The 26,087-nt window shown below is 40.7% G+C and overlaps 1 long non-coding RNA gene across 2 annotated transcripts in view; it reads left to right on the forward strand.

The window, feature by feature from the left end:
• The window catches only part of LOC115411352 (uncharacterized), a 25,424-nt gene extending 136 nt beyond the window's left edge, over positions 1 to 25,288 (forward strand). The window contains exons 1-3 of one of the 2 annotated variants that reach the window (XR_003934197.1): positions 1 to 215; positions 22,756 to 22,847; positions 24,540 to 25,288. The exon at positions 1 to 215 is cut by the window's left edge and continues 136 nt beyond it. This is a non-coding gene — a long non-coding RNA (uncharacterized LOC115411352). The remainder of the gene's footprint in view (positions 216 to 22,755; positions 22,848 to 24,539) is intronic. The other variant, XR_003934198.1, reaches the window with a different exon arrangement.
• The last annotated feature ends 799 nt before the right edge of the window (positions 25,289 to 26,087 follow it).

Genomic DNA, 26,087 nt, shown 5'->3' on the forward strand with positions numbered 1-26,087 from the left:
GAGACTGGGGCAGAGAAAAAGGGATAGATGGGAAAACGGCAGACCAGGGCTGTATTTATTGGGGGTGTGAGTGCCGCGCTGTAGGCTGTGGGATGGTCGGTAGAGTGCAAGGTGTTGCTGTTAGGTGTGGTTGGGTTTACAGAAAGGGAAGAGCATGCATAGATAGGCTGGTGGAGGAAAAAAAGGGAGAGATGGAAGGATTGGTCATGCGCAAGGTAAGAGAGAGGCTTTGTTTGATTGTATGTGGGAGGGGGGGTGAGGTGGGGATGAGGGGATGGGAGGGAGGGGGGCTGAAGCTGTCGTCTGTGGGGTTATTATTATTGCAGGCAATCTGTGTGTGTATAAGTGTGTGTTTGTGTGAGTGTATAACTGTGTGTAACAGAAAGAAGGCGAGATGAGGAGATATGAGATACAGCTTCGGGGTCATTATTTTTTTTCTGACGCATGTCATGAGGCTCAAGAAAGGTTTGAAGTCATATACTTTTTGACTAAGCAGCCTCATTTGCATACTTAATAAGAACATGTGACTCAGCTGAAGCATTGACAAGTGTGTTTTGGCCACACAGTGATGTATCGATTTGAGTGTGAGGACTGTACTCAAATATAGTATGTGACATCCAGTGCTGTGCGGAATTCACACATGCACAAGTACACACACAAACACAAGCAGGGGTGATGCTGATTAAAATCTTTTTTCACTATCTCAATAATAACTCTAAGAGGGACAGACTACCTTAACAGTGGAGAAGAACTGATAACTAAAAAGGGCAGAAAATCTAAAAAGGATGTAGGGTTTAAATGAAAAAGAGATTAGAGGAGCAGAGTGGGAGAGAGGAGCATTTTTTGCCATTTCACCCAGTTTAATAGGAGGACAGTTAATGGGCCTTTTTTATCGGGCACAGGCATCAATCAAGAGGTGTCAGGCGGCCGCTGAATCTGGGCTGTGGTCCTCTTCACAGATGACTGATTAGCAAGCCAAAATCACCAGATCCATCTTCCGACGGTCACTTTTATTACAGTCATTTTTAAAGTGACAGCAACCTGCCTTGTCTCACAACACTGGCCACCGCATATATATTCTCATCTTCTCTCCCCCTCTCCGCTTCCCTCTCTGCATCTGTCTTCCTCCTTCATTCTGTCGGTGGGTATTTGGTCAGTCACTCTTGTGTTGTTTCTTCACCCCCCACCCCCACCCCCTTCCCCTTTCCTCCTTCTTTTAACTACTTTTATCTGACTTTCTCTCTCTCTCTCCCTCTCCAATCCCTCCACCTCCTGTTGGTGCTACACTTTCTCTCTCACTCTGCTGGGCAGGTTGAGGGGAAGCAGGGTCAGGGAGGTGTGGAGAGAGACAGGGGAAAGAGGGGAGTGAGGAAAAAAAAAAGACCCCCTCCTCTTCCATTGTCTGAAGGGTGTGTTCTGAATCCTGTATATCGTTCCCTCTCCAGAGATGGCGAGAAATTCGTTTTGCACAGTTCCCCCGCTGTCTTACATTGGAGGAGGAATTCTCCATTCCCAAGCATAAGATGAATGTAAATGAAACAGTTTCGGAAAAGAGTGAGTTGGTCACAGCTGCATTTACATGACTGCACTCTGCAGATGACATTTTAAGAAACAGACGGGGTGACATTAAAGTTGGAGGCCAGGGAGTGTTAAAATGTGTTTTTTGGGGCCAGTATGTAATAACATGTTACTGGGAAAGGGTGTCAGGAGACTGTCTTGGGGTAGAATTTTGTTTTGGAGCTTGTCAGTCAGATTTCTTATCCTTTCCTGCCTCAGTTTACTTACAGGCTGTGTTCAAAATAAATCACTACATCAAATAATCATCGTGCAATCATTCAAAATGGCAGCTGAGCTATGTTTACCCAACGGTTTGCTTATGTGTGTGTGTGTGTGAGTGTGTATGAGGCCAGGCTCTAAAGAGCACTCCTGTGTCTTGGCAGGAGATATGCTAATCGCAACTGACATCAATCTGAAAAACATCAGCCGAAGTAACATGTGTCTAAGATTACATTTACAACCTTCTGAGCAAAGAGGGACAGCGCGTGCACACAAATAAACACACGCAGAGAGGGAAAAGTGGGTCAGGTAAACGTATTCCAGAGACAGCCTGCCATTTGCGATGTCCTCAAAAAACAACTGATTGAACGGCTTGTCGAAACATTAAGGCTCAAATTTGAAAGCTGTGGAGTCGTCTCCAACACAGGAAGGATTATTCTATTAAACAAATGTGTCCTTTGTTTTGCGCTGCCCACTTTAATTCTGAGAGCTTTTAATATTCAGACACAAAAAAAGCAATTACTTTTCCCTTTGTTCAGATATTTAAAGTTAGGGTTATGTGTTATTTTCCTTTGTTTTTAGGCAAGGGGGAGAGGATGTGTCATGTTTCCAAGCTGTGATATGCATTTGAAGACAACCTGGGTCACATTTTACAGTGAAGCACCTGAACATCAGAGGGACTCAGGCGGGTGTAAAATATGTGTCCTGCTAAAACCTATTTGGATAAGGCCTTTAGATGTGTATGTGTGTGCGTGTGTGTGTTAAGGGGGCAGATAGACAGAGAGACACACACACCTACAGGAAATCATTGTAATGGTGCTAGCAGCTGTGGCTTGCTAAGTGAATACATACGACTGTAGATATCGGTCTTCCCTTAAGCTTGGGATCACATCTGTGCCTGTGTGTGCATGTACAGAAAAAAGGCATTAGAAAGTTTAACTCTGCCCTTAAAAGCTTACACACACACACACACACACACATATACACACACGCATGTGCACACACGCACGCACACACACACACACACACACACACACACACACACACACACACTCTTAAACTGTCATTTGTCTCCACCAAGCATCACAGTTGAAGCAACAAAGTTGACTCTTTTAGAAGTGGACCGCCTTCTGGTTTCTGCCTCTCACAGACACACACACACACACACACACACACACACACACACAGACAGACAGACACACACTTACTTTTGTGTCTATCTGAACAGCAGCAGGGCACTCAGGGTTCTGACAGTGAATTCGTCCCGAACATCCGCCAATAAAAGATCGCTGCAGTATTTTACGCTAGAAACGTTTGATGACAAGCAGTAACTAGCGTGAAATTCCCCCTAGATTAAATGTCCTAGGAGTTGTATTCCCATCCGGCAAATACACATACACACATCTGTGATAATGTAAGACTGCACACATACAGATACACACATGCGCGCACACAAACTGTAAACCTCAGTGAGGGCATACCCCACCCCTCTGCAGGGGGAAGGCACAGGAAACAGATAAATCCTGAGATGTACACACACATATGGATAAGAATCCTATGCATACAAGTTGACATGAGCGCACATATATACTGTATATATATTATATAAATACATGAACACGTCAGCGTAGAGAAACAGTGACTTACTCACAGGCGTTCAGACTGGAGACACACCAGGGGGCAAATCACAGAAGGAGACTTGTAGCGTGTTTGGCTGATTACCAGTGGAGCAAATAGCAGAGAGAGCATGCTCATACTGCCACCTCCACCCTCCCACACATTCACACACCTGTTTCTTTGTTGGTTACCCAATGTCCTGATTATCACTACTATAATAATAAGTAGTATTATTATTTTAACTTCTGCTTTTCTTCTCCTTTCTTTAGCCTTTGTTACTTGCCAGGGGAAAGAGAAAAGCAGTGTCATCAGGTTCAAAAGATCAGAAAATACATTGAGATGTAATTAGACAGGAGGAAACATTATTAGAGGTTTTACATAAATGATTTTGGGTGTGTTTAAATGACAGACATTAGCCTAACCTAAATTTGACATATCAGAAAATTCAGTAAAATGTCACCGAATGACACGAGGCAATTACTGGTACACAGTATGCTTCATATGATGTGTGTCGATGTTGAGCTGCACTGGTGGCAAGAATAAAAACACAAAGAGAAAGCTGTGATGGAGTGGAGCGTAGGGTGAAAGTAAGAGAGTAAAGGGCTACAGTTAACTTTTTTGGCATGGTTTTAGGGGGGCCTTTCTCTTTCTCAAACTTGCTGGTGCTGTAGACACTCAGCAGAGTCAGATTTGGGCTGTGTGAAATATATAAGCTATATTTAAAAATAATTTAATTCAGTGGGGTGAGCGCAACTCTTCCATCTGGCACTGTTTTTCTTCCTGACACTGAACACACCTTCTGAACCTTCATCTTTCTATAGTTTTCTATTTATTTACTTTTCCTCCAGTTTCTGCTGCATACTTTTCATTTCTTTTTTTTCCCTCTTTTTTTTTTTTTTTTTACAAAATATGACAATGAAACAGACTTGAAACATATCCTGTAATTTTAGCATTTGAGTGCAAAATGCATTCTTATTTTTCTGACTTTTATATTACTTTGTGTTTGATGCCAACAGTTGTAAGTCTTAAATGATGTGGTTGTACTATTTTAAAGGACACATCACTTATTTTTAAAGGTTGTCAAAATGTTAAAGAGGAAAAGAACACTTATTTAGGCTTGCTTTGAAACTTATTCATATCAAGAAACAGTACATCCATCATAAATTCAATAAATCTACATTTGAATGCAGGACATTAGTGCAGTTTCATATGTACAGTATGTAATGCCACCTGGTTCTTATGCAAGGCTTCCTGCTGTTCCCATGAAGGGAAAATCAAGGCGGAGTAAGAGGAGGTCAGGCGGAGGTAAGCCTAAATAAAGTCTCTAACTGGGCTGCTTTACAAGCCTTAGTTAAAGATATTGATTCAGTCATAAAAAAGCAACATTCTGCTTAGCGAAGAGAAAGTTGCAGTTTACAGCTTGTATGTTCATATCATCTCCTGGCATGTGTTTCCCTTACCGCAGTTATGTGCCATAATTACATTAGACTTATGACCTTTCAGAGGAGCGGGAAGGGGCAAAAAAAAAAAAAAATCCTTGAACATCTTAATTCGATCCGTTTCAAACAAGAGAGGCTGATTTTGGAAGAGGAGGAGGTAGAGGAGGAGGAGGAGGAGGCTGCACACATAACATATTACAAGGCGAGTGGTGCCAGCTAAAGCGGTGCCCTGTTTTTTATTTTCACTTCATATTCTTCAATGAAAGGTTCTTTTGTTGTCTACTGGCTGATTGACTTTAATGAGAAACATTCCATTGTAGCAAATGTTGGTTTTACAAACTGAACTTTGTGTTCCTCTTAACTTGTTTTCAAATTAGATACAAAACGGGACAGGGGCTGTGGAGGCAGGGCCTGGTCATTTGGGATCACAACAAACACGACATGCACACAAGCATGACCAAATCATTCATACACACTCACACACAATGCTTTAATCCTTTATCCTTTACACTACAAACTGTTATCGACTGTAAAGAGAGTTCCGAAAGCATGACCATGACAGAGAAAGAAGGAAGGCAATATTTAGGGAAGGATGGGACAGACATGGAGGGATGAGAGGACAGGATAAAGGACTTTGTTCTAACTATGCAACAGTATTCAACTTGATACTCTCACAGCATTAAACACGGTGTGTGTGTGTGTGTGTGTGTGTGCGTGCGCGTGTGTGAGGTATTGACAAACTTAGCCCTTGATCTGTGAAGAGGAGGTGATGGTGTCTTAAGAGTTGCTTGTGCACAAATTGTGTAGATTTATCCAGTGGAAACAATCATGTAGTGTGTGTGTGTGGATTGAGCTACTGAAAGCAATTCCTCAGAATAACCGGTGAGTTAGACTACCTGCTGGCATGAGCTAAGCTGTAGATCGATAACAAGTGTTAGTGCGTGTGCGTCTATATATGTGAAAGTGTTTGTCGAATGTTTATTTGTGTGTGTGGGTGGGTGGGTGTGGGAGTGGGTGTGCATATGTGCGTGCTGAGGCATCATACAGTTACTGGAACACTTACTATATTTGGCTCCCTCAACGCAACATCAGGTTTTATGAAAGCAATCCATCTGAATCGTGGCAATAAATTTCCATCAGCTGACAATTTCTTAAGTGAAACTAACAAGTGTTTCCAAATTCTTTATAAAATTACAGCTGAGCTAGAACAGATTAGATGTTACAAATAACATTTAGCTCGATAATACAGTTTAGACAACAGATCAGATCAATACTCGCATGTATAGACACAAACGGCGTCACATGCACATACACAGATTTGGTTGCCATGGTGTCGGTATGCTTTTTGCATGTTCCTGTCACATTGGTGACGTGTGTGTCATGTGCTGAAGGGCATGGTGACCCAAGCAGCCAGCAGCTTTTCCTCAGGGGTGACACGTCCATTACGCTCTAACAACACGGACAGCCGGCGTCAAAAGTCCCAGCTCAACCTCAAACAGCCTCTGACAGCCTCCCTGGCACTCGTCTGCATACTGCTGCTGCGCCTGTATCCCAGAGAATCATTTCTAAAAAGATTTCAACATATGTTTGAATTTCCACTGAATAATTTCAATAGGTGTCACGGGTCTAATGTTCATGAAACATGCAGAAGGCCATGGAAACCTTCAGCCTACTGGCCTTTACTTTCTGCCAAGCTTAGCTGCAGGCAAATAAAATGCACAGTCATGTGATATTATAGAATATATTATAGAACTATTTTATAGGCTGTGATCAGATGGGACAGCTGGTAGTGCAGCCAAGCTATGTGGAGCCCAGCTCTGATGCATTACTTCTGGTTGGTCGGACCTAATAGATTGGTTGAATTTGTTGGTTTATTGCAATAGAAATGGAGCAGAACAAGTTATACATAGACATATGGCTGGGCTCAATTAAATAGCATCCAGTAATTTGACTTTAATATAGTTATTTAAAATTCTTTCTTCAATATCCTACAAATAATGTTAAAGGAAAGACTGTAGAGTTGCATGATTTGGTGATAAAGTCATATTGTAATTACAGATAATTTTAGAGACAAACAAATCAGAACTAGTAAAAGAATAAAATAAAATACTGCAAAATGTACTGACTTCCTTTTTGCATATTTCCCACCTTACACCTCTTTATAAAGTCTCACTGAATCCAAAACCCACAGACACATACACTGTACTTTACATTTCAAACTTTTGCAATTACAGGCTGACATTAAAACTGAGATTAAGATTAGGATTGAGATTAAACTAATTTTGCAGATCAAGGTGCCATCATTAGTTGGTTGAATTCACTATTATAGTAATTAACAGCCACAAAACACACCTAAAAGGTAAAAAGCATGTATTAAGTATTTCTAGCATCAGTCCATCTTGAAAGGTTTATTTACAGAACAAATAAAGATACTAAAGACACTAGCAATTGTGGGTTTAGATTAAAAAAAAAACAAAAAACTTTAGCACTCGGTGTAAATCAAGACTAACAGACAGTGAAAAGTCAAAGAGCATAAAAAGCTTTGCATGGATGTTTTTGCATCTCTGTGATGCAAGACTGCAGGTAAGCAAAGAATGAGAGTGAATAATAAAGTTGATCATTTTCCCTTTGTCTAAAACAGCCATGAAAGAGGGGGTGAAAATTTTAGCCATCCAAAAACGTAGCGCGTCCAAGACATGACATCACTTTGGAGGAGATCTGGATGTGCCTCAGCCACGCAATTGAAAAGGACTGATGAAAAGGGTGCAGGCATGTTACAGTGATGAATTTGGCAGTACGGGTTATGAGCTTGTATTAAAAATATGCTATCTACCTTGAGGATTGTTTTCAAACCTTGTATCATGTGTTTATATTAATATTAAATATCTTAACTGGCATGTTTTTGCAATAAAAAAGTCCAGTTTTTTAACATCAATAAGTTACACTATTGTACCAGAGCTGCATGAAATGACAACCAAAATACGATGCAAATTTAAAATATCTCTAATTTTATACCCCAGATACGTTGTTAGTATTCTGGTGAGAATGTCTTCAAGCAAAATAAAAAAAAAATGTTGATATGTCTGGCCTGACACTAAACATAATCACTTGCTGAAAACAAGGGAAGAGAGTTTTGAGGCCCTTTTTGATGTCGGCAGCAGCTTGGAGTCAGTAATGAGGATGTTGATTTTGTTCTGATTATAGAATTGCTGGTGTGTTTGTTGATATTGCTTGGCTGTGTCCCTGCCTCCTGCTGAGCAACATGGACACCAACTGCTAACATGTGAATTAAAATTACTTACCATCCAATTAGTCACACTGCACACACTCGGAACAGAAAATGTTCGACACAACAAGAGATCAAATCCCTACTTCCTAGACTAAGACTTCAGAGTTGCTTATATGAGACAAGTCCAAGTTGGGCTACAGCGATATACAATACTGCGTTAACAAGAGAAAAAGAATTAGTCATACATAATGTTTAACGTACACTTCTGGCACATAAAGTTTGTTTGGGGGATTCAACTATGTACAAAGGGGCCAAGAATTATCTGAGAAGCAGATGATGCTGAATTTAAAGATTTATCTAGTGATGCTGCGCTATCATCCCCTCAAAACCCTCTACTCTGACCTGTTGCCAACTTTTGATTTACATACACATCCACATAACCCATTTACAATCTACAAACTCAAGGGAAGTAAATACACTACCCCGAGTCTCTCTCACACTCTGTGAATTTCAAGATGCACTTAAAAAGTGGCAGAAACAACTCATACACCCTGAAACCCTCTTAGTAAAAATGCTAAAATCTGAGCTCTCCCATTATACATAATTTAGGGGAATCTATATTCATAGAAGTGCGGGGCGTGTTGTGCTCAATGGGGTAAAACGCCCCTGTGTGGCTAATGGAATGGCCTGAGTTGCGTGATTGAGTGAAATGTGCTGGAAAGATTGGGAGGAATTTTAGTGCAGATAAATAAAGAGGAGATTCTGCTTTTTACTGGGCGTCAGCATTAATGCAGCATCTCCCCAGGTAATCAACACATTCAAATGGAGAGATGGAAAGATGGAGAGAGAAAGTGATGGGGAGACAAAGAGAGGAAGAGGGGGAGAGACAGATAGAGAGACACCGAGGCAATGAGAGAGAGAGGACACTTTAAGAAATAGCCTGCCTCAGTCCTACTCCACATGCACAAGGGCTGTACTATACCATCTCATATATCATCATAATGTTACCATTGGAAGGTTCAAAGGGAGAGAAAAAAAAGGGGAGAGAAAAAATGGGTCTTCGCAAATTCAAAGTCAAAATATCCAAGGGACATTATGAAGCTTCTAGATGACTTGAGAAGGCCAGGCCTGTCACGTGCATTTTTTTTCCTCCCTTTTTCTCTTCTTACCTTCCATAATTTTACGTCAAATGCGAGCAGGCAGCCCTTTCTTTTCACCTCCCACTCTCCACATCCATTACCTTTGGAGAGATGCAAAGTGAACATTTCAATTGGATTGCAATGGCCAGTTAGCGCTTCTTTGATCCCCACTCTGCTCTTTGAGGGCTCCATTGTTCCTGATTTGCTAGCTTGATTTGCCTGCCTGTGGATAATGGCCAAGAAGCTGCAGTCTGGCCCTCTACCATCAACCTATTTTTCCTTATCATGGGTCTGAAGCTCAAAACATATATAAATTACTGTGATGTGCACCCTTATGGCATAAAGTCCCTTACCCTTGATATACAGTACAATGGACTGGGATGTACTGTTTATCCATACTGTCATACAAACTATCCTTCAGCCTACAATATAGCGCTGCCGCTGGTATTCAATCCTACTTTGAATCTCCACCGTACATAAGGGTGTTAATTCCCCGGACGCCCTGCACTGGTGCTTCAAGGGAAGCCAGGAATACTAAGAAGTGGCAGCTACAATTTTGTTGGGCCAAATGGTCCTTCATCTCATCAATCAACCTCTGACATGAAGAATTGGTGCGGAGGTGACTCGAAGTATGCGGCAGTTTCTTCTTCATCTTTGCAGGTGTTTTGAATTTGCAGTTGGAATAGCCTTGAACATAACATTAGAGTGTAAACATAGTTGCATAAAGCAGCATATTATCTGAATGCTATGGTTGCGTCAGTAATGTAAGGCATCTATTTTATTCTGAATGGTCTATTTAACTGAAGTCATGCATGCCCTCTGGTATCATAAACATCATCTTTTTGCTGAGGAAAAAAAAAAAAACGCATGGTTTTATTTGTCATGATCAAAAGCACAATTTTTCTGTCAGAAATATTAAGCTGAGAATTTACATATACTTGTTTTGTGCGTTAATAATGGTGCAATATTCAGCTGTATAATGCGTTTATCAACATTTCCATGCCATATCATTTGACCTTTGTTTAAGCACTTGTGGATTCTTCTGGATTTTCTTCCTAGTAGACCTTGAAAATGTCAAAGATGATTCAACTACGATGACTTCAGTAATTTTCCAGATTACTTCTACTAGACTTTTACAAGTTCAGATATTTTGTTGAAGATCATTTTAAAAGTGAACACTACTTGGCATTAAAATGCAAATGCTGCTTCATTTTTATAATGTAAGCGTAATATGAATTCCACACTTCCCCAACATAACAGTGCAAAAAAAAAACAAAAAAAAACCAAACAATATATATAGAGAGAAATCTTTTAGCTGTATGCAGATCTCTCATCCTGCAGGTGATCATTGACCAGCAGTGTTGTCATTTACGCATTTGATTGTTTGGCAGAGACTTTAAAACAGCAAATGTTTGGGCCTTTCCTCTGTCTGAATCTCTTCCACCCCACCTTAAGATAACTTTACTGCAGCGCATATAAATAGAAAATGCAGAGAGAATTTGCTCAAGTGTCTGGTCTCCTCCCAGATACAAATGAACAATTTGTTTTCCATTTCTTTCCAAACCTTCATCTCAGCCTTTCTGCTTTGAAGTAGGGAGTGGAAAGGGAGAAGGGTAGGAAAGGGGGGCTACAGATTGTACGATACTGTGTTTGTCTTCAAAGAGTCCCGACTTGCTTACAAATGCACTGGCGAGTACAACACCTTCAAGGTGAAATTGATAAATCTAGTGGTAAGCTCTTTCATGGCAATAATAAGCAGAATTTGTAGAAAGAGTGCATGGATTTTTAGATGCAAATGTTGTCAAACACCACCAGGCAAAAACTAAATTGAACTGTGCCCAATAGATAAGAATATTTTGAAAAAGCGTGGAGGTACATAATTACATTCATGAACAATATCCACCTGAGCCTGGCACAGCTTAATCAGGGCTGATACACTGTTTTATACTTTCTGTACTCAAAACATCAGTGTTTGCCCTTTGATCATCCCCAGAGTTGGCTATCTTCAATGAATTTCAGATTTCTGAAACATCCACATCGTTTCCTCTTTACATATCAAACACATGATCGTATTGTAGTCATTCAGACAGAAACTTTCCAGAGGCACAGACTGCGCGCAAACAAACAAGCCGTGAGGAAAAAAAAAAACACAGAAAGACAAAGAGAAAAGGGAGAAAACTCATCAGTTGTCCATCTGGCGTATGACATCCTTTGTACCCTCTCTGTCATTTCTTTCTCATCTGCTAGGATGGACAGAATCTCCCCTCGCTCTCTCTGGGATGAGTGCTTCACTGAAGTCCCTGGAGACACCTTTTTCCTCTGTCTCTCTTGCTTCTTGTCTCTCTCTTCCTCTCAGTGGCTGCTATTTTCCTCAAACTTTATGAATTAGTTACAACCCTTTTTTCCTTCCTCACTTCCTCATCTCAGCCTGGACGTGAATTCAACACCTGCCTCTAGACAAACTGTCCGTCTCTCTGTCCATCTGTCTGTCTACTTTTCCCCCTCCCTCCTTTTTTCTCCCCCCTTTTTTTCTCATTGCTTGTCTAGTCCAAAAGCTCCCAGGGAAAAAAATGTGAGATGAAATTGAAAAAAAAAAAAAAAAAATTATATAGATATATTTTTCAAGAAAAAAGTTAGTGCGCTCGCATTCGTAAATGAAATGCAGCTGTGGATCGAATGGCCTCACAACTCCCCGCCGTCCGCACCCCCTCCCTCCTTCTCAGTGTAAGATTGGGCAGACACAGGGGGTGGTGTGTATGTGTCCGTGTATATTTGTGTGTCCAACTCCTTTGTGACCGCTTTCCTGAACCCGAACCCTCCCTGCACAGAGGGAAATGGCGGACTGTGGCAACGACAGGGCAGTTTTACAGTGTACCGGGCTGAATGTTAAACTTATATTTAATGTATGACATTTCACACAAATCATCCGGCCACAGACATGACCCTGGGGTATTCCGCAGATTGCTTTTTCAGTGCCTCAGCAACTGTGGAATTATTCGTCCCAGAGAGAGAGAGAGGGGGGAAAAAAAGCCTTTGAGTTTGGCGAAATGATCGCCCTCTCACTGCTCTGGCCATCCCAGACTAGAAGCTCCCTCTCGCTCTCTCTTTTCTCTGTGATATCATGATCGCAGGGCCGTGCCAAATTGAAAACATCTTGGCAGTCTGGAGGCTGTATGAAATAACCATATATTATGTGTAGTATAACACCCGATTGGATAGCAAAACAATTATGCTGTTTTGCAGTCTCAAAAGATTTCTGTTGGCCCTCTCAACCCTCCACTCTCTTCATTTCTATGTAAAAACCTTCTGAGGGGAGTGTGAAAATTATGTCAGATTTGTAAATTGGAGTTGGATTTTAACCCCATACCCCCTCCCGGAATCTCGTCTGATATGAATAAGTCTACAACAGTTTACACAGATATGTACTACATAGCCCATCATGGCCATCTGTACGGATTAAGGAAAACGCTGTAAATATCTCATATTCAATTCCCCTTTGTGAAGCGTTTTTGCACTGACAGGATATGGAAATAGTAGCAACCACAGTAAGACTTCATGAATACACGGCGAAGAAGGCCCAAGCATCCCCAAAACACTGCAGTGCTGAAAATAAACACAGGGCTGCATTTTTGCCACTGTAGTGAGCTTTTCAAATTGCAGAAAACCATACAGAGAAAATTCAACATTTTCTTGGCTTTCTTGTCAGCTCACTCTTGCAAAACAGTGTATTTATACCGATGGATTCTACAGTTGGGTCATCCATTTTATCTGAGGGGACATTTTTCAACATTTGGGTTTAAATGTGAGAGGTGCGCTGTCCACTACATCAGCATCACTCTCTCTTTTCAAGGTTACATGGTGAGCAGGGAATTTAAGAGCATTAGGGCTCGGCTACCTGTCACACTCAAAAACACCACATGCACCTACACACAATAGACTCACCGTGCATTTATATTGTATATATAGTAATTGTTTGCTTCAACAATGCTTAGATTTTATACTGAAGCATTGTGTAAACAGGGGAGATAAGAGGATTGGAATCTCTGCCCAATTATGGAGAATCATATGGCACAGCTAACACCATCAGCAGTGTAAACATTACAGAAAGATAAAAATGAACAAACTACCACCCACTGTAATGCTCCTCAAAATCACACACAGGTACATGTACACATGCATACACCTATCCACAAGCATTTCAACTTAATAGACAAGGCCTCAAAATGCTGAAAAAGTATATCATCCTGTTGTGCCTTCAAGCTTAGATTTAGTGCACAGCATGATATACAAGTCTGGGTGTTAGGCACAGTACTCATGATAAACAACTGAGATAAGAGGATTTAAATTTCTGTATCGTGTCTAATTATGAGGAATCATTTGATACAGCTAACATCGTCAGCATTGTAAACATTACAGAAAGATAAAAAAAAAGGGATATCATAGACTGTGTTAAGTCCCACTGAATCTACACACACACACACACACACACACACAAATACACAAACACTTTCAGTCACAACCATAGTCAACAGCATAATTATCAGTTTCCCCTCAGGGCGTTAGGAAACCTGTTCCTAATTGGAACCCAGTTGGGACTTTACATGGATTAAAATACATGAGGCTTCTGCAATAGGGAAACACACACGCGTACACACAAATATAAAAACACAGCAGCTCAATGAGTTGGCAACGTTTCCCCCAAATTTTTATTTACGCTAAATCTGGCATGATCCCCATTGTCTCGCTACACACGGGTCGAGCGCAGCAACACAAGTCTCCAAAGCACAATTACGCCACTATTTTCCCCCTGTTTTGTATTCTGTTTTTCTTTATTTTTGTTCCATTTCCCTGACTTAAGCTGTTGTCTAATGGACAGCATCGTGACAGAAAGGAGTTTGGTATCAGATTGAAGCCGGTTGCCCTTTTTGCCAATTTGCGAGCAGCCTCCTCTGTACTTGTAAGATGGCCAATTAGCTGACCGTCTGACAGAGGCTCTCTGACTGTGGCTATTAAAACACACACTCGCCGACGCACACACACACATGCCGAGGAAGTACGCAGACACACATGCATTCATGAGCACACGTACGCACACACACACACACACACACATACAGTAGAGCGCTGCTGCCTCTGACTGTCCATCTCTATCTGCTGTTTTTGCGAGAAGCGTGCCTAGCCCTCACCCCTCACCTTCTGCTCACAATTAGACCCACACAAGAACACACACACCTTCGTTTGCCTTGCCAAAAGATGTTATGCTCCCTGACCTCTTTCGGCCCCCTCCCTCCCCCACCTGTTCTGCCTACAACCTCCTCGTCTCCTCTACCTCTTCTTTACCTCTTGCCAAACATTTTCTTCACCCTCCTCTTCCTCTCCATACTAAATATCATCCTCCTTTCTAAGCCCCTCCACTTTTTTCGGCCTTCGTTTTAACCTCTTTCTTCACTAAAACTTTCACCACTCATCCTCCTCTTCATTTTCATCCCATTTGTCCAACTCTTTTAATATTTTCCTGCGGATTCGTATTTAACTGATCTTTCTCATGTCTATTTAGGATATTGGTCTGACACACAAATGTTTTTTTTTTCTTTCAATCTAGGAGTACTTAACTGCCTGAAAATCAACATGTTCTTTTTTTTTTTTGGTTAATTTTACTTGCTTGATTACTTAATTATTATTTAGTATTTTTTTGGATCATTTTATGATGATATTTATTTGACTTTTTATACTTTATAAAAGCAGAAATTACCATTCAGTCGGTGTTATTTGTGTCTACTTCACTGCATTATGATAACACAAAACAAAATCAACATATATCTAAATATATGCCAAACCAATGTGGGTATTTATGAATGCAACCAATTAAAATCATGCATATGCACACTTAGCACACATATGTTGTTGATGATGTGAATAGCCTCCTAATTACACCATGCTTTTTCTTTTTTAACCACAGCAATGCAGATCCTTTATAATTGATTAAAATATATAAAACACTACATGAAGTAAAAGAAAATATATAGATTTTCAAGTATTAGATGTTTTCAGAGTATATATATTTTTTGATGTTAGGGAGGGATTAGAGCCAATGTATGATAACTGAATAAACCTCCAGCTTCCTAAAACCTGATAAACTAAAAATGGACACAAACACACATACACCCCAGGGACTTTCCCCCTGAGATCTGTAACCTTATGCAGCCCCCAAACCTCAAGCCATCCAAGCCAGTTCCCCCTCCCCCTCGTGTCTTTGTTGTCCATCAGAGTGGTTTGTTTTAAGCTCTAGTCCTGTCACCCCTCTCCCTCCATGGTCAAGTTCAAGGGTCCTCTAGAAACACACAGGGTGGATGTGCAGAAGGGAGTGGGGGGGCTGGGGGGGGGCGGCGGTTGAGGTCAACAGTTCTCCGGGACTGTAAATGCACAAGGCACAGACACCTGCAGGCGTACATGTTTGTGCACGAACTACATACACGCATATTCATCACACAGAAAGGCATTTAAAAAAAAACAAAAAAAAAACACACACATCCCCACACACACTCCAGTGTTCAACAATTCTAGAGCAGAAATATGCACAGAAGCATGCGTTTTGACCTGGAAAAAAATTTAATAAATAAATTAAATGTACTGACACCTACACACTCATCCCGGTGCACCTGCTTCCTCAAGGTCTGTCGGCTGCAGTCAAAATGGTGGACACAATAACACTGGGCTTAGCTTTGATTCCTAATATGGAGGAAACAATTCTATTTTTCCGTGGGGCCGCTGATACTCCAAGATAGAATTTAACCCCTCTCCCTCTCTCTGTGAAACACACAGACATACACACACACACCCCCTATCTCATTCCCTCTTTCTATTTCTTTTTCTTGATATATCTGGACATTACTGTGTGTGTCAGCGTCAGCAGACACATAGTAAGAGAGGAGGGAAGAGGAGCGCTAGTGACACACACATCCCAAATCATGAATTTCTGCCAGAAATAAGAAATTGGAATACAACATTACTTCCCCTTATGTTTAAACTCTATAAATAACTTTAAAATGTTGTGCAAAGTGAATTTATTTGAATGAAATGTAGTCTTATTTTATATTTATTCATCATTTTAGAATAATACTGACAAAAAAGAAACTTTAGCTCTGTTCTGCAAAGATTTATTTGCATTGTAAATGCAATCTGCATGTCTATCTGCAATTATTTCTAATTAATTTTCATCTAATTCTTGTGAGACTATTTCAGCCCCAGAATTAACACAAAAGAACTTCCTGGCTCAGTTCTCACACCAAAGATAATTATAAAGTTAAGAGGGTTTGCTAATTTAAAAATGCTATCTGCATGACATCAAATATAAATCTTTGATCTCACTGTGTCCCTGATGGTTAAATGCCTTTAATTATATTCCGAAAAATTAACTTTCTCTGAATAATTAACAGTGACTCCTCTTTTTGTTTGTATGTAGAATGTGTTGCATACTTTTAGCCTAATTAATTCCAGCGACAAACAAACTCCAATCTCCCAGTATATACATACTATTATACAAACGTGGAGAAAATTCATCAACTGCATATCAAAACAGTGCACTCAATTCTGCATTCCCAGTCCAATTGACTTTATGCAATACGTGCAAATAGTGCAATGGCTTTGCCATTCCACACACATATGACTTGCACTTGGAGCAATTTCCTTAAATCTCTGCATACCATGAACTATAATCCTTATACAATGTGAAAATTGCACAAAGCACACATATGACCCACATGTGTTCTTGACGATCAGGGGAGGACCTTCTCCATATCTCATTATATTCCCCTATAGCATATCTGCATCTCCCTAGGTGAATGTGTATACATACAGAGAGAGAGAGAAAAAAAAATCAGATGATTCATATTATCTTTATCACCCAGCTACAGGAGCCGACTCGCCTCCCCTCTTTTGTCCCCACCATTATGTAAAACTATGGATTATGTTTGGTATGCGCATGAATCCTGTGTTCAGAGGTGTGTGTTTCCATATTTGTGTGTGAGTTTGTAGCATGTGTTTGAGTGAATGAGGGAGTGGGGTGTATATACATCCATGCATGCATGTATGCATCCATGCAGAGACCCCCCTTCCATTTTTCTTTACCTCTCCCTCTTCCCCTTTCTCTCTCTCTTTCCCTCCATCTATCATGCATCCATAGGTCTATCAGCTTCGGGAATGAGGTGTGGAGAGAGAGGAAGGGGCGAAGGGTACACGGGGGGAAGAGAAATAAATTTAGCCCCCCTACTTTAAAAATGCACATACATTTCCATACATTGAAAAGGCAGTGAGGTGCACACCCTTGCTGCTGTATCCCCAATATGCATCCCTCCCATCACAGGCACACACACACACACATATACACACACCCCAAACCACCAAATACAGCAAAGATGAATGTGTGTGTCCCATTCAGTGGGTGCGGGTGAAAATCTACCCCTTGCCATATTTATCTTCATAAGAGCAGAAGGTGCATGTGTGTTTGTCTGTATACATACTGGTTGTATGTCTGGAGTCTGTGTGTGTGTTTGTTTTTGTGTGTCTGTGTGTACATAAGTTCATTTACTTCACTGAAAGAAAAACGATCCTAGCTTCTCTTGTGTGGTTAAAAAAAAAAGCAAAACACTGTAGATTTTTCAGATTTTTCAGTGTAATGTATATTAAAATATTGAAACAAGCACTTCAGGTCTAAAATTCAGTCGATTGAGTCTATGTCTGCAGTTTGAAAATTGTGGATTTAGCGTAAAAGAACTGCTACTTGCAAACTGTTCTTCTTCATTTTCATACCAAAATCTATTTGTTGATGCATAGATTCCAAATAGTTTATAGCCTATTTGCTATCTGTCATGTTGCAAGGCATTCAGATATGAAAACAACAACTACGACCTTTCCCTAAAAAGCTGCTGAACCACCCACCCCTTGTAGATAATGACGGCCTGTCGCGAAAGAGGAGTGAGAAACACGGGTGTGGTATTATTAAGCGAGACTAGTTTGTTCAGGAGAAGTGTTTTTGGCTTTTAAAAAGTTCCATTTTGCACTCCCTGGGCGTCGCATATGGGGTACCCCAGGGAGGCACGTGTGTGTGCGTACAGGGGTGCAATGTGTGTGTGCAGTGTGTGTGCACTCTAAAATATTCTGACTGAGCTGTCTTGCGGCTCACAGAGCAGGGAGATGTGTCCTGTCTCCTGCATTCAAATGTGAGTGGGTTTTGGAGAGCAAAAGTAAACAGATATGCTTGCTTGAACACACACATGAGAACGTGTGTGTGTGTGCACACCTGCTGTCTCGACATGTATGCATGCATGTATGCACAGCCACACACAAATACTGTATGAATATGAGCAAAGCACATGTGAACACAAGCACAAGTGTGAGCAAGTGTGTCTCATCTGTTGTCCGTCCGTATTTCCACCTATCTGCCTATCAAGCTCATCACTAGAATGTCTTCCCGGCTCTGCTACACTCACAAACACAGCTCCATCAGTCAAGCGATAAATATTTTAAAAAGAATGTTTCATACAGGACTGTCGTCAACAAGCTGGTAGTCATGGACATGCCCTTTCGTTGCTCACAAAGCTACAGTTTTATGTGTCTTCGTAAACCTCTGCAGGTCTACATCCTCAATTCACTCCTTAAGCTCTTTGATGTGTTTCCATATCACACCTGCACTATATAGGTTGTAACATAAGATAGGCCGAGACAATGAGCTGTCCAGTTGCCGAGGGGGGTAGCTGACAGCGTGTTACGAGGGAGGAGGCATAGAGCGAGGTCGAGCGAAGGGTAGCATGAGGCCCTTCAAACAAAATATGACCCTTAAAAAGCTTCGCCGTTTGTGCGATCCCAGTCCTTCTTGCTCCCATATTTCCTCCTACTCTTCCCACTGTCTGCCCCCCCCCCCCCACACACACACACACACACACCACCACCAACACCACACACCCACTCACACTGTTGTCCCTCCTTCAGTTCCTTCTTTCCTCACTCAATCCATTCACACACAGATGTGTTGTCTGTCATGACCACGATGATAAATTAGCGCGGGTGCTGCTGGTGAAATAGGAGCTGGTGTCTGAGTGCAGAGGGCGATCCAGTGGACAATGCCAGGGATGAACCACTGATAGTTCAGCTGTGGCTCGATCTGGAGAAACGCTTTGGATGAGACCGTGTCGGAGTCGGGTTCGCTTCCATTACCGTTACAGCATATTATAGTTACTGGGTGTTGCTTTATATGACTCCTAAAAAAACTTAATAAATATTTGATATTTTTCAGGAGCTGAATTTTCCACCGTTCCCTCTTCTTTTTATTTTTTACTTTTCATTAACACAGACAAAATCTAAAACTGAAGTAATAAAAAAAACTATTGAACACTTCCAATTTATGACAGAAACAGCAGCAGAGTCACATTAAAATTGCATTAAATTAAGTAGTGTCTACATGAAAAATATATGATTAACTTTCTAATGTTAAACTTTGTCAAATATATATTTTTTGTTTGACAGTAGAGTAATGTTTAAGATGCCTGAGTGTGCGTTTATGCCCATGACAGCAATCACAATCTTTGGTTACAACAAAATGGCCTTGTCTTGTTACCTGGAGCACTGTAAAAATTGGTCTCATGTATGTACCTGTATGTGTATGTGTGTCTTGTGTTCGAGGGGGGTTAGAGGGGGCTGCGTGCATGTGTAGCTGTATCTTTTTTTGGGGTGGGGGGGGGTGAGTGTGATTCTTTTACCTGCAGGCTTTGATATTTGTGTGCCTGTTTGTGTCTGTGCTTGCGTTTCTGTGTGTGTACAGACATGTGTTTCTCATGAAGGCCCATGCCGGGCAAATTAATTCTCAGAAGTTGCGTGGCGGGGGCTCTCCTTCCCTTTGAAATGGGGCATACTGCTCCCTGTAATCAATAAGTCAAGCCATCTCGGCCGCATGTTGCAACCCCCCGGCACACAGATGAAGAAGCCCAATTTACTCATCATAAATTCTGATTCCCACAATAAATATGAGAGGAGGTCCCACGGTATTAGAATATCTGGAATCTCAGGGGCGTTTGAAATGCCGACTGGCCCTTGCCTCGGCCTGGAGTTGCTTTGTTGGTTAGAATATGTGTTTTTGTATTGAATAGTAATGACAGAGGGTCAGAAATATTTCATTTTTGATCTAAGAAAAAAAACATGAAAAAGGTCATTTTATTAATAAAAATGAAAAAGAATAGAATGCAGTATTTTCTGTCCAGCACTTAAACAACATCAAATCATATACTGTAAATGTTGTGTGCTGTGCAAGTGAATTATATGCATCCTAGTGATTGTTGTCTTCTTTTTGACAAAATTTCTCTATTTCTTACATTTTGGCATTTTCTAATGAACCTCGACAGGCACCTCCAGACAAGCGGTGACGTGTGCAGGCGAAGGCATGTGACGTCGCGGATACGTTAATCTAACGGACAAGTGCTGTCTCTCCTGTTTAAAGCCACTCTGCTCAGTAGATCCAGGCACATGACAGTGACCTGGGGAGGGGAACGTGTGGCATGAATGTGACACACCTACAGAGGGTGGGGTATGGGCTGCTGACTTTGCTCTGGTCAGAAAGAGGAGAGCAAGAATAAAGGCCAAAAGAAGAGGCGCTTGTACATGCATCTGTAATGTCTGTGTGTCTGGTGATCACTGAATTCATGTCTACCTGTTTACAAGCATGAATTCTGGCAACTGTCAGTGTATTTGTATGCATGGTTGCATGCAGAACTGTACAAGAGTGCACATGTATGTCTGGAATAGTGTAGTCAAACATGATTTAATGCAACATGGCATCCTCAACACCAGTGGCGCTCTATCTATCTTCTTTTTGGCAAAGACTTCCTGCTCTTCCAAGCAGTTCCGTCGATACATGACATTTATGAGGCTCCCATGAGCCCCGGCACATGTTGCCCAGACAACTGAGACAGCCTCAGCACCATGACAACAAAACGCCAAATACTGTCACAGCCAAATGTGAGTGGCCCGCTGCCAACATGGCGGCTGAATCGGACAGAGGAGAGCAGCGCAAAATTTCAACAAAGGCTTGTTTCGCATGATATGAAGAGAAAACACATGACGTGATATGATAAGAAAAGACGGCACAAGTAAGACTTCAAGAGGAGACTGAACTTAGCAAAAGCGAGCTGGAAGAGAAAGTAGTTTTCTGTGTGAGTCGATACAGCTGTCTTCATTTGTAAGGCAGTGCTAAGAGCACTAATTCCTGACCTGTTAGTTACATCTGAGAAGAGAGTTGTGCTGGGTGCTAATCCATAAGACTGCTGCTAAGTGGTTCATCAGCGAGTGCCTGAGATCGAATGTCACCAATTAAGATGCCTAAATGCCTGGCTAATTGTGCTCAAAGTGTAGTGCTCTGTCTCTCACATGATCACACATGATTAAAGACAGCGCTCACAGACAGACACACACACACACACCTACACAAACACACACACACACACACCTTACTAATTGTGGACAGCTCAACCACAAAGCTTGACAACACGAAAGCAGCTGTAAGTATAGAAGAGAACACCACATTTGATTGGCAAAACAATTTACCCAACATCATTAGTGATTACGATCAAACGCATTTAAGCTTCACAGGCCAATAACACAGATGGAAGTTTTTAATGGATAAGTGTTTAAAGATTATAAAACAGACTGGAAACAGCAGTTGAATCACACTAAATTAAATAAATAAATAAAATAATAAAATAATAATAATAATAATAATAATAATAATAATAATAATAGTAATAATAATAATAATAACAATAATAATAATAATAATAATAATAATAATAATAATAATAATTAAAGGCTGCTCTTTCAAGGCATTATTGTTGTCACCATAGCTTAATATTCAGATGATTAAAGTGAAATAAATCAGTCTGAATAACAAATTTTGCAATGTAAGATTTTATTATGGTGATTAAAAAAAGGACAATGTCATAAGTCTGTGTGCTGTTTCCTCTGTACCAAATATAACACACATAAGCGTGCATTTGGAGGAGAGATCTTGTGAAGAATGGGAACAGATAGCATCTGCTCTGGGCCTCTCCCTGCCTTGGCCCACAGGTCTGAAGAGCAGAGCGAATTGTGTCTGAAAGGGGATGATACCCATCGGAATGTTAATGGTGCTGAATATTTCAGAGGTGGGATCATCACATGGCAGGAGGAGGACGGGTGGGTTTCCCGAAAGCATTTAGTGGTCGAAGTTCCTCTCTGTTATTGTAAACCCAGAGTCAAAGATGATTTCAATGCACAGCTAACAAGGCCCAGTTGCTGCTGGGGAGGTTTTAGATACTTGCCTCTGTCTTTTTTTCTCATGCACACACTGAAAAGTTAAAGCTTATTGGAATTTCTAATGACTAAGTAGAATAATTCACATGATTTCTCTACGACTTTTTTCTTACTTTGTGTTTTACTCCTACTTATTTGAATGTATAGACCTTCCAGATAAAACCGAAACAAAAGGGAAAAGGGGACATAAAAAAGAAATATCTTTTTTCTCTTTTCTTAGTCCTAACTGGATGTACATAAATCTCAGGATGTGGAGCTTTGCTAAAAGAAGCTGCCTTCAGACTGAACTCCATTCAAAAGCAATAAACACAGGTAACTCATATTCCTTGTGGCTCTTTTACAGTATTTGTCATGATGAAATATCAACTAGCATTACACATATGGTAAATCCAGTTACCATAGTTATATGACATAAGTGGTTCTTAAGGCTTTTTTAAGAAGGAAAGAAAAATCATGGGAGCCATAAAAAAACAAGGGGATTGCCCCAACAGTCCTTATAAACATCTGGCAACCACTACGGTACCTTTATTTCAGCCAAAATGACTGGTTGTGTTAGCCTTGAGAGAGTGAGAGAGAAAGAGGGGGAACAGACGAGAGGAGGCTTTTTTTTTTGCCAAAGTGAAATTGAAGTTCATTAAAAAAAAAAAAAAAGAAAGAAAGAAAAAGAAAAAAGACGACAGAAAAAGAAGAAGGAGGAAGCGACAGGGTCTAAAATTAAGAGAATTATTGCATGCTCCCAGATGTGTGCAGGGAGGATGACCTGGGAAAGTCAAAGTTGTCCCCCATCAATCATTGCCATATGCTTCTAGAGAAATGGATCCTGCAGGACACTTCATATTCCTCTTTCTGATTAGTTCATTTGAGAGATGAAGACGGGAAAAAAGGGATGGTGAAGCGTTCTGAAAATGGACAGCCCTGGTGTAACCCAAGAACAGAAAGGGTTCAATGTCAAAATTAAGGCCTGCTATTTAAGACTTCAGGGATCTATTTTTTTCTTTCAGTCGGTCTCTTCCTCGTTCACCTTTTTTCCCCTCCTGCGCTCCATCTTTTCTTTTCAGAGGTTGGTGTCAGAGAGCGATAGAGCGAAGGCAATGTGTTCTTAACTCTGATCAAAGAAGGGAGAGGGGAAAGCTTTTCTAATGACTGGCATTCACTCTCCTTTCTTAATCCATCTCCCCTCTTTCCCTCTCCTGTCTCCCATCTCTCCCCTCTCTCTTTCACTCGCCTTACTCTCTCAGGGCATTGGTAATTATCGGTGAGGTCTTAGTGACTGCAAATGAAATTACCATTTAAGAGAGAGGGAGAAAGAGACATCCCCTTTGCCATAGGAGAGAGCTTAAGTGAGGCAGCTAGGGTTTCATCTATTGATTTTTAAACTGCTACATCAGAGAGTGTAATGCTTTCATAATTTCAAATAAACTGTCTGGTTACGAAGTACTAATGAGAGAAAGAGTGAGAGCAGACCAAACGAAGTAAGAGAATGATGGGGGTTGAATTTTAAGTGTTGACGTGCGTACGGCCAAATTAAACTAATGCACTGGTCAGACAAAATGATCAATGTGTCAATACTGCTGCAGTAAGAGATGACGTGTCTAATGCCTTATAATGCTTGAAACGTTCATTAATGTGATGGTTAATTGTGTCTCATATTTTACATAAACTATATTTCATATTCATACACATAGCTATGAAATGTGGAAAATTTACTATTATTTTATTTTACACCAAAAGCTGTTTATTCTTCCAAAAATATCCAATGCGCAAAATTAATACCATGTTCAGTAGTCTGTCTCTGCAAAAGGGGGATATCTGAAATATTTTTGTCAAAAGAGAACTGGATATAATAACCATTTTTGTACTGATAGAATACAGAAAGATGATAAAGATGAGGAAAAGAGAAAGGAAGATGGATTTTTGGATGACACTGCATAAACCCAAATCTCTCTCTCTCTCTCTCTCTCTCTCTCTCTCTCTCTCTCTCTCTCTCTCTCTCTCTCACCACAGACCGCAGGCCGTTGGAGGCAGCTTAGAAATCTCTTACATCTGGAAGAGCCATAATTCATGGGATTTGGCCTGACAGCCATGACAGGCATTGGGCGGCCAGCAACAACTGTCTCCTGTGTTAGTAGCAGTGTGTGTGTTAGCTTCTTGTGTGAGAGAGAAAGAGAAGGTGAGTGAGAGACAAAGAGTGACAATATGCAGAATATGTGTGTGTACGTGCAACTTTTTATGTATGCAGGGAAGTCGGTAAGATTACACCAACTTGTAGGGGAACTTTTTATTTGGGAAACAAAGTTTGGACACTATGTTTATGACATAAATCTACCTTAAAGAGGTGGGAAGTAGCCTAGTAGTTTTACTCAAGTAATGCTTGAGCACAAACTCAAGTACTTCCTTTCCATTCTACTTGAAAAAATATTGTATTTATTGCATTTATTTGAAGGCTGTAGTTACATATTTTTACAGTTAAGATTACAAAATACTAAATAAATTAAAATTCTGCTTATAATTAAATGCTTGTAAATTATATCAGATATATCAGATTTTATATTATCTATACATCCTTAAAGGCAGTGTTTCTCTGAATAATTACTTACGATACAAAAAGTACATGTTGCTTATTATGCTGTTATAATTAAGTAGAATTTTCTTCATCCATTAGAAAATTTTTATGCATTTATTTTAAACTTTTATTCATGAGTTATTTGCTTACCAATTAGAGTAAATCTAAGTTCTAGCATAAACTGACAAAGTAAAAAAACAAACAAAACAAAAACAGATAAATGCACTGACATACATTACCTACAACTCCCTTAAATGTTTGTGCACTTTTGTACATACATACGCGCACATGTATTGCGGAGACACAGCCCGACTTGCAGCAGAAAAAGCCGTGCCGTCCATGTGTTTCATGGCGTGCCAGAGGCTCCCTGTGCCGGCCCTAAATATTACACACAGACAGTAGCTATCACTTCCAAGCCTGAAATCCCACATTCCACATTCCTGATTCCAGCGGCTCGCCTGCTAAGCTGGGCACCACATGAAGAGCCATTGTTAGAGAGAGAGGGGTCATGTATCTCTCTCACTCACTCTCTGTCTGTCTGTCTGTCTGTCTCTTGCCCTCTCAGCCCTCCTTCTCTCTCTGGGTTTGTCTCTCCGCCCATATAAATCTCACTGTCATAGTCTCCGTCTGTGACTCTCTTGCTCCGTCTATCTTTCTATTTCTCCCTCTGCTGGTTTATCTTTATCTCTCTTACTTATTCCCTCTCTCCTCTGCTGTGCTTTGTCGGCCACTCTCTCCAGCACAGTTTTTCTACCGTCTTGCGCTTGTATGTTTGTTTCTTTCTTGCCGACTTTGCCTCGCTCAGCCTTCTGTCTCCTACTGATGCTGTTTGTCTGTGGCTCTCCTTCTCTCTACAAGTCTCTTACTTTGCTTTTTGATTCTTTCCCTTTGTCTCTTTCTGTATCCTGCTGTCTGTCTCTCTGTCTCCCTCTCCCTCTGTGTCTCCAGATATTCATGTAGAGATTTTCTCACATGTTAGATATAGATTT

This window comes from Sphaeramia orbicularis, chromosome 20 (assembly GCF_902148855.1).
Source record: "Sphaeramia orbicularis chromosome 20, fSphaOr1.1, whole genome shotgun sequence".
NCBI lineage: Eukaryota > Metazoa > Chordata > Actinopteri > Kurtiformes > Apogonidae > Sphaeramia > Sphaeramia orbicularis.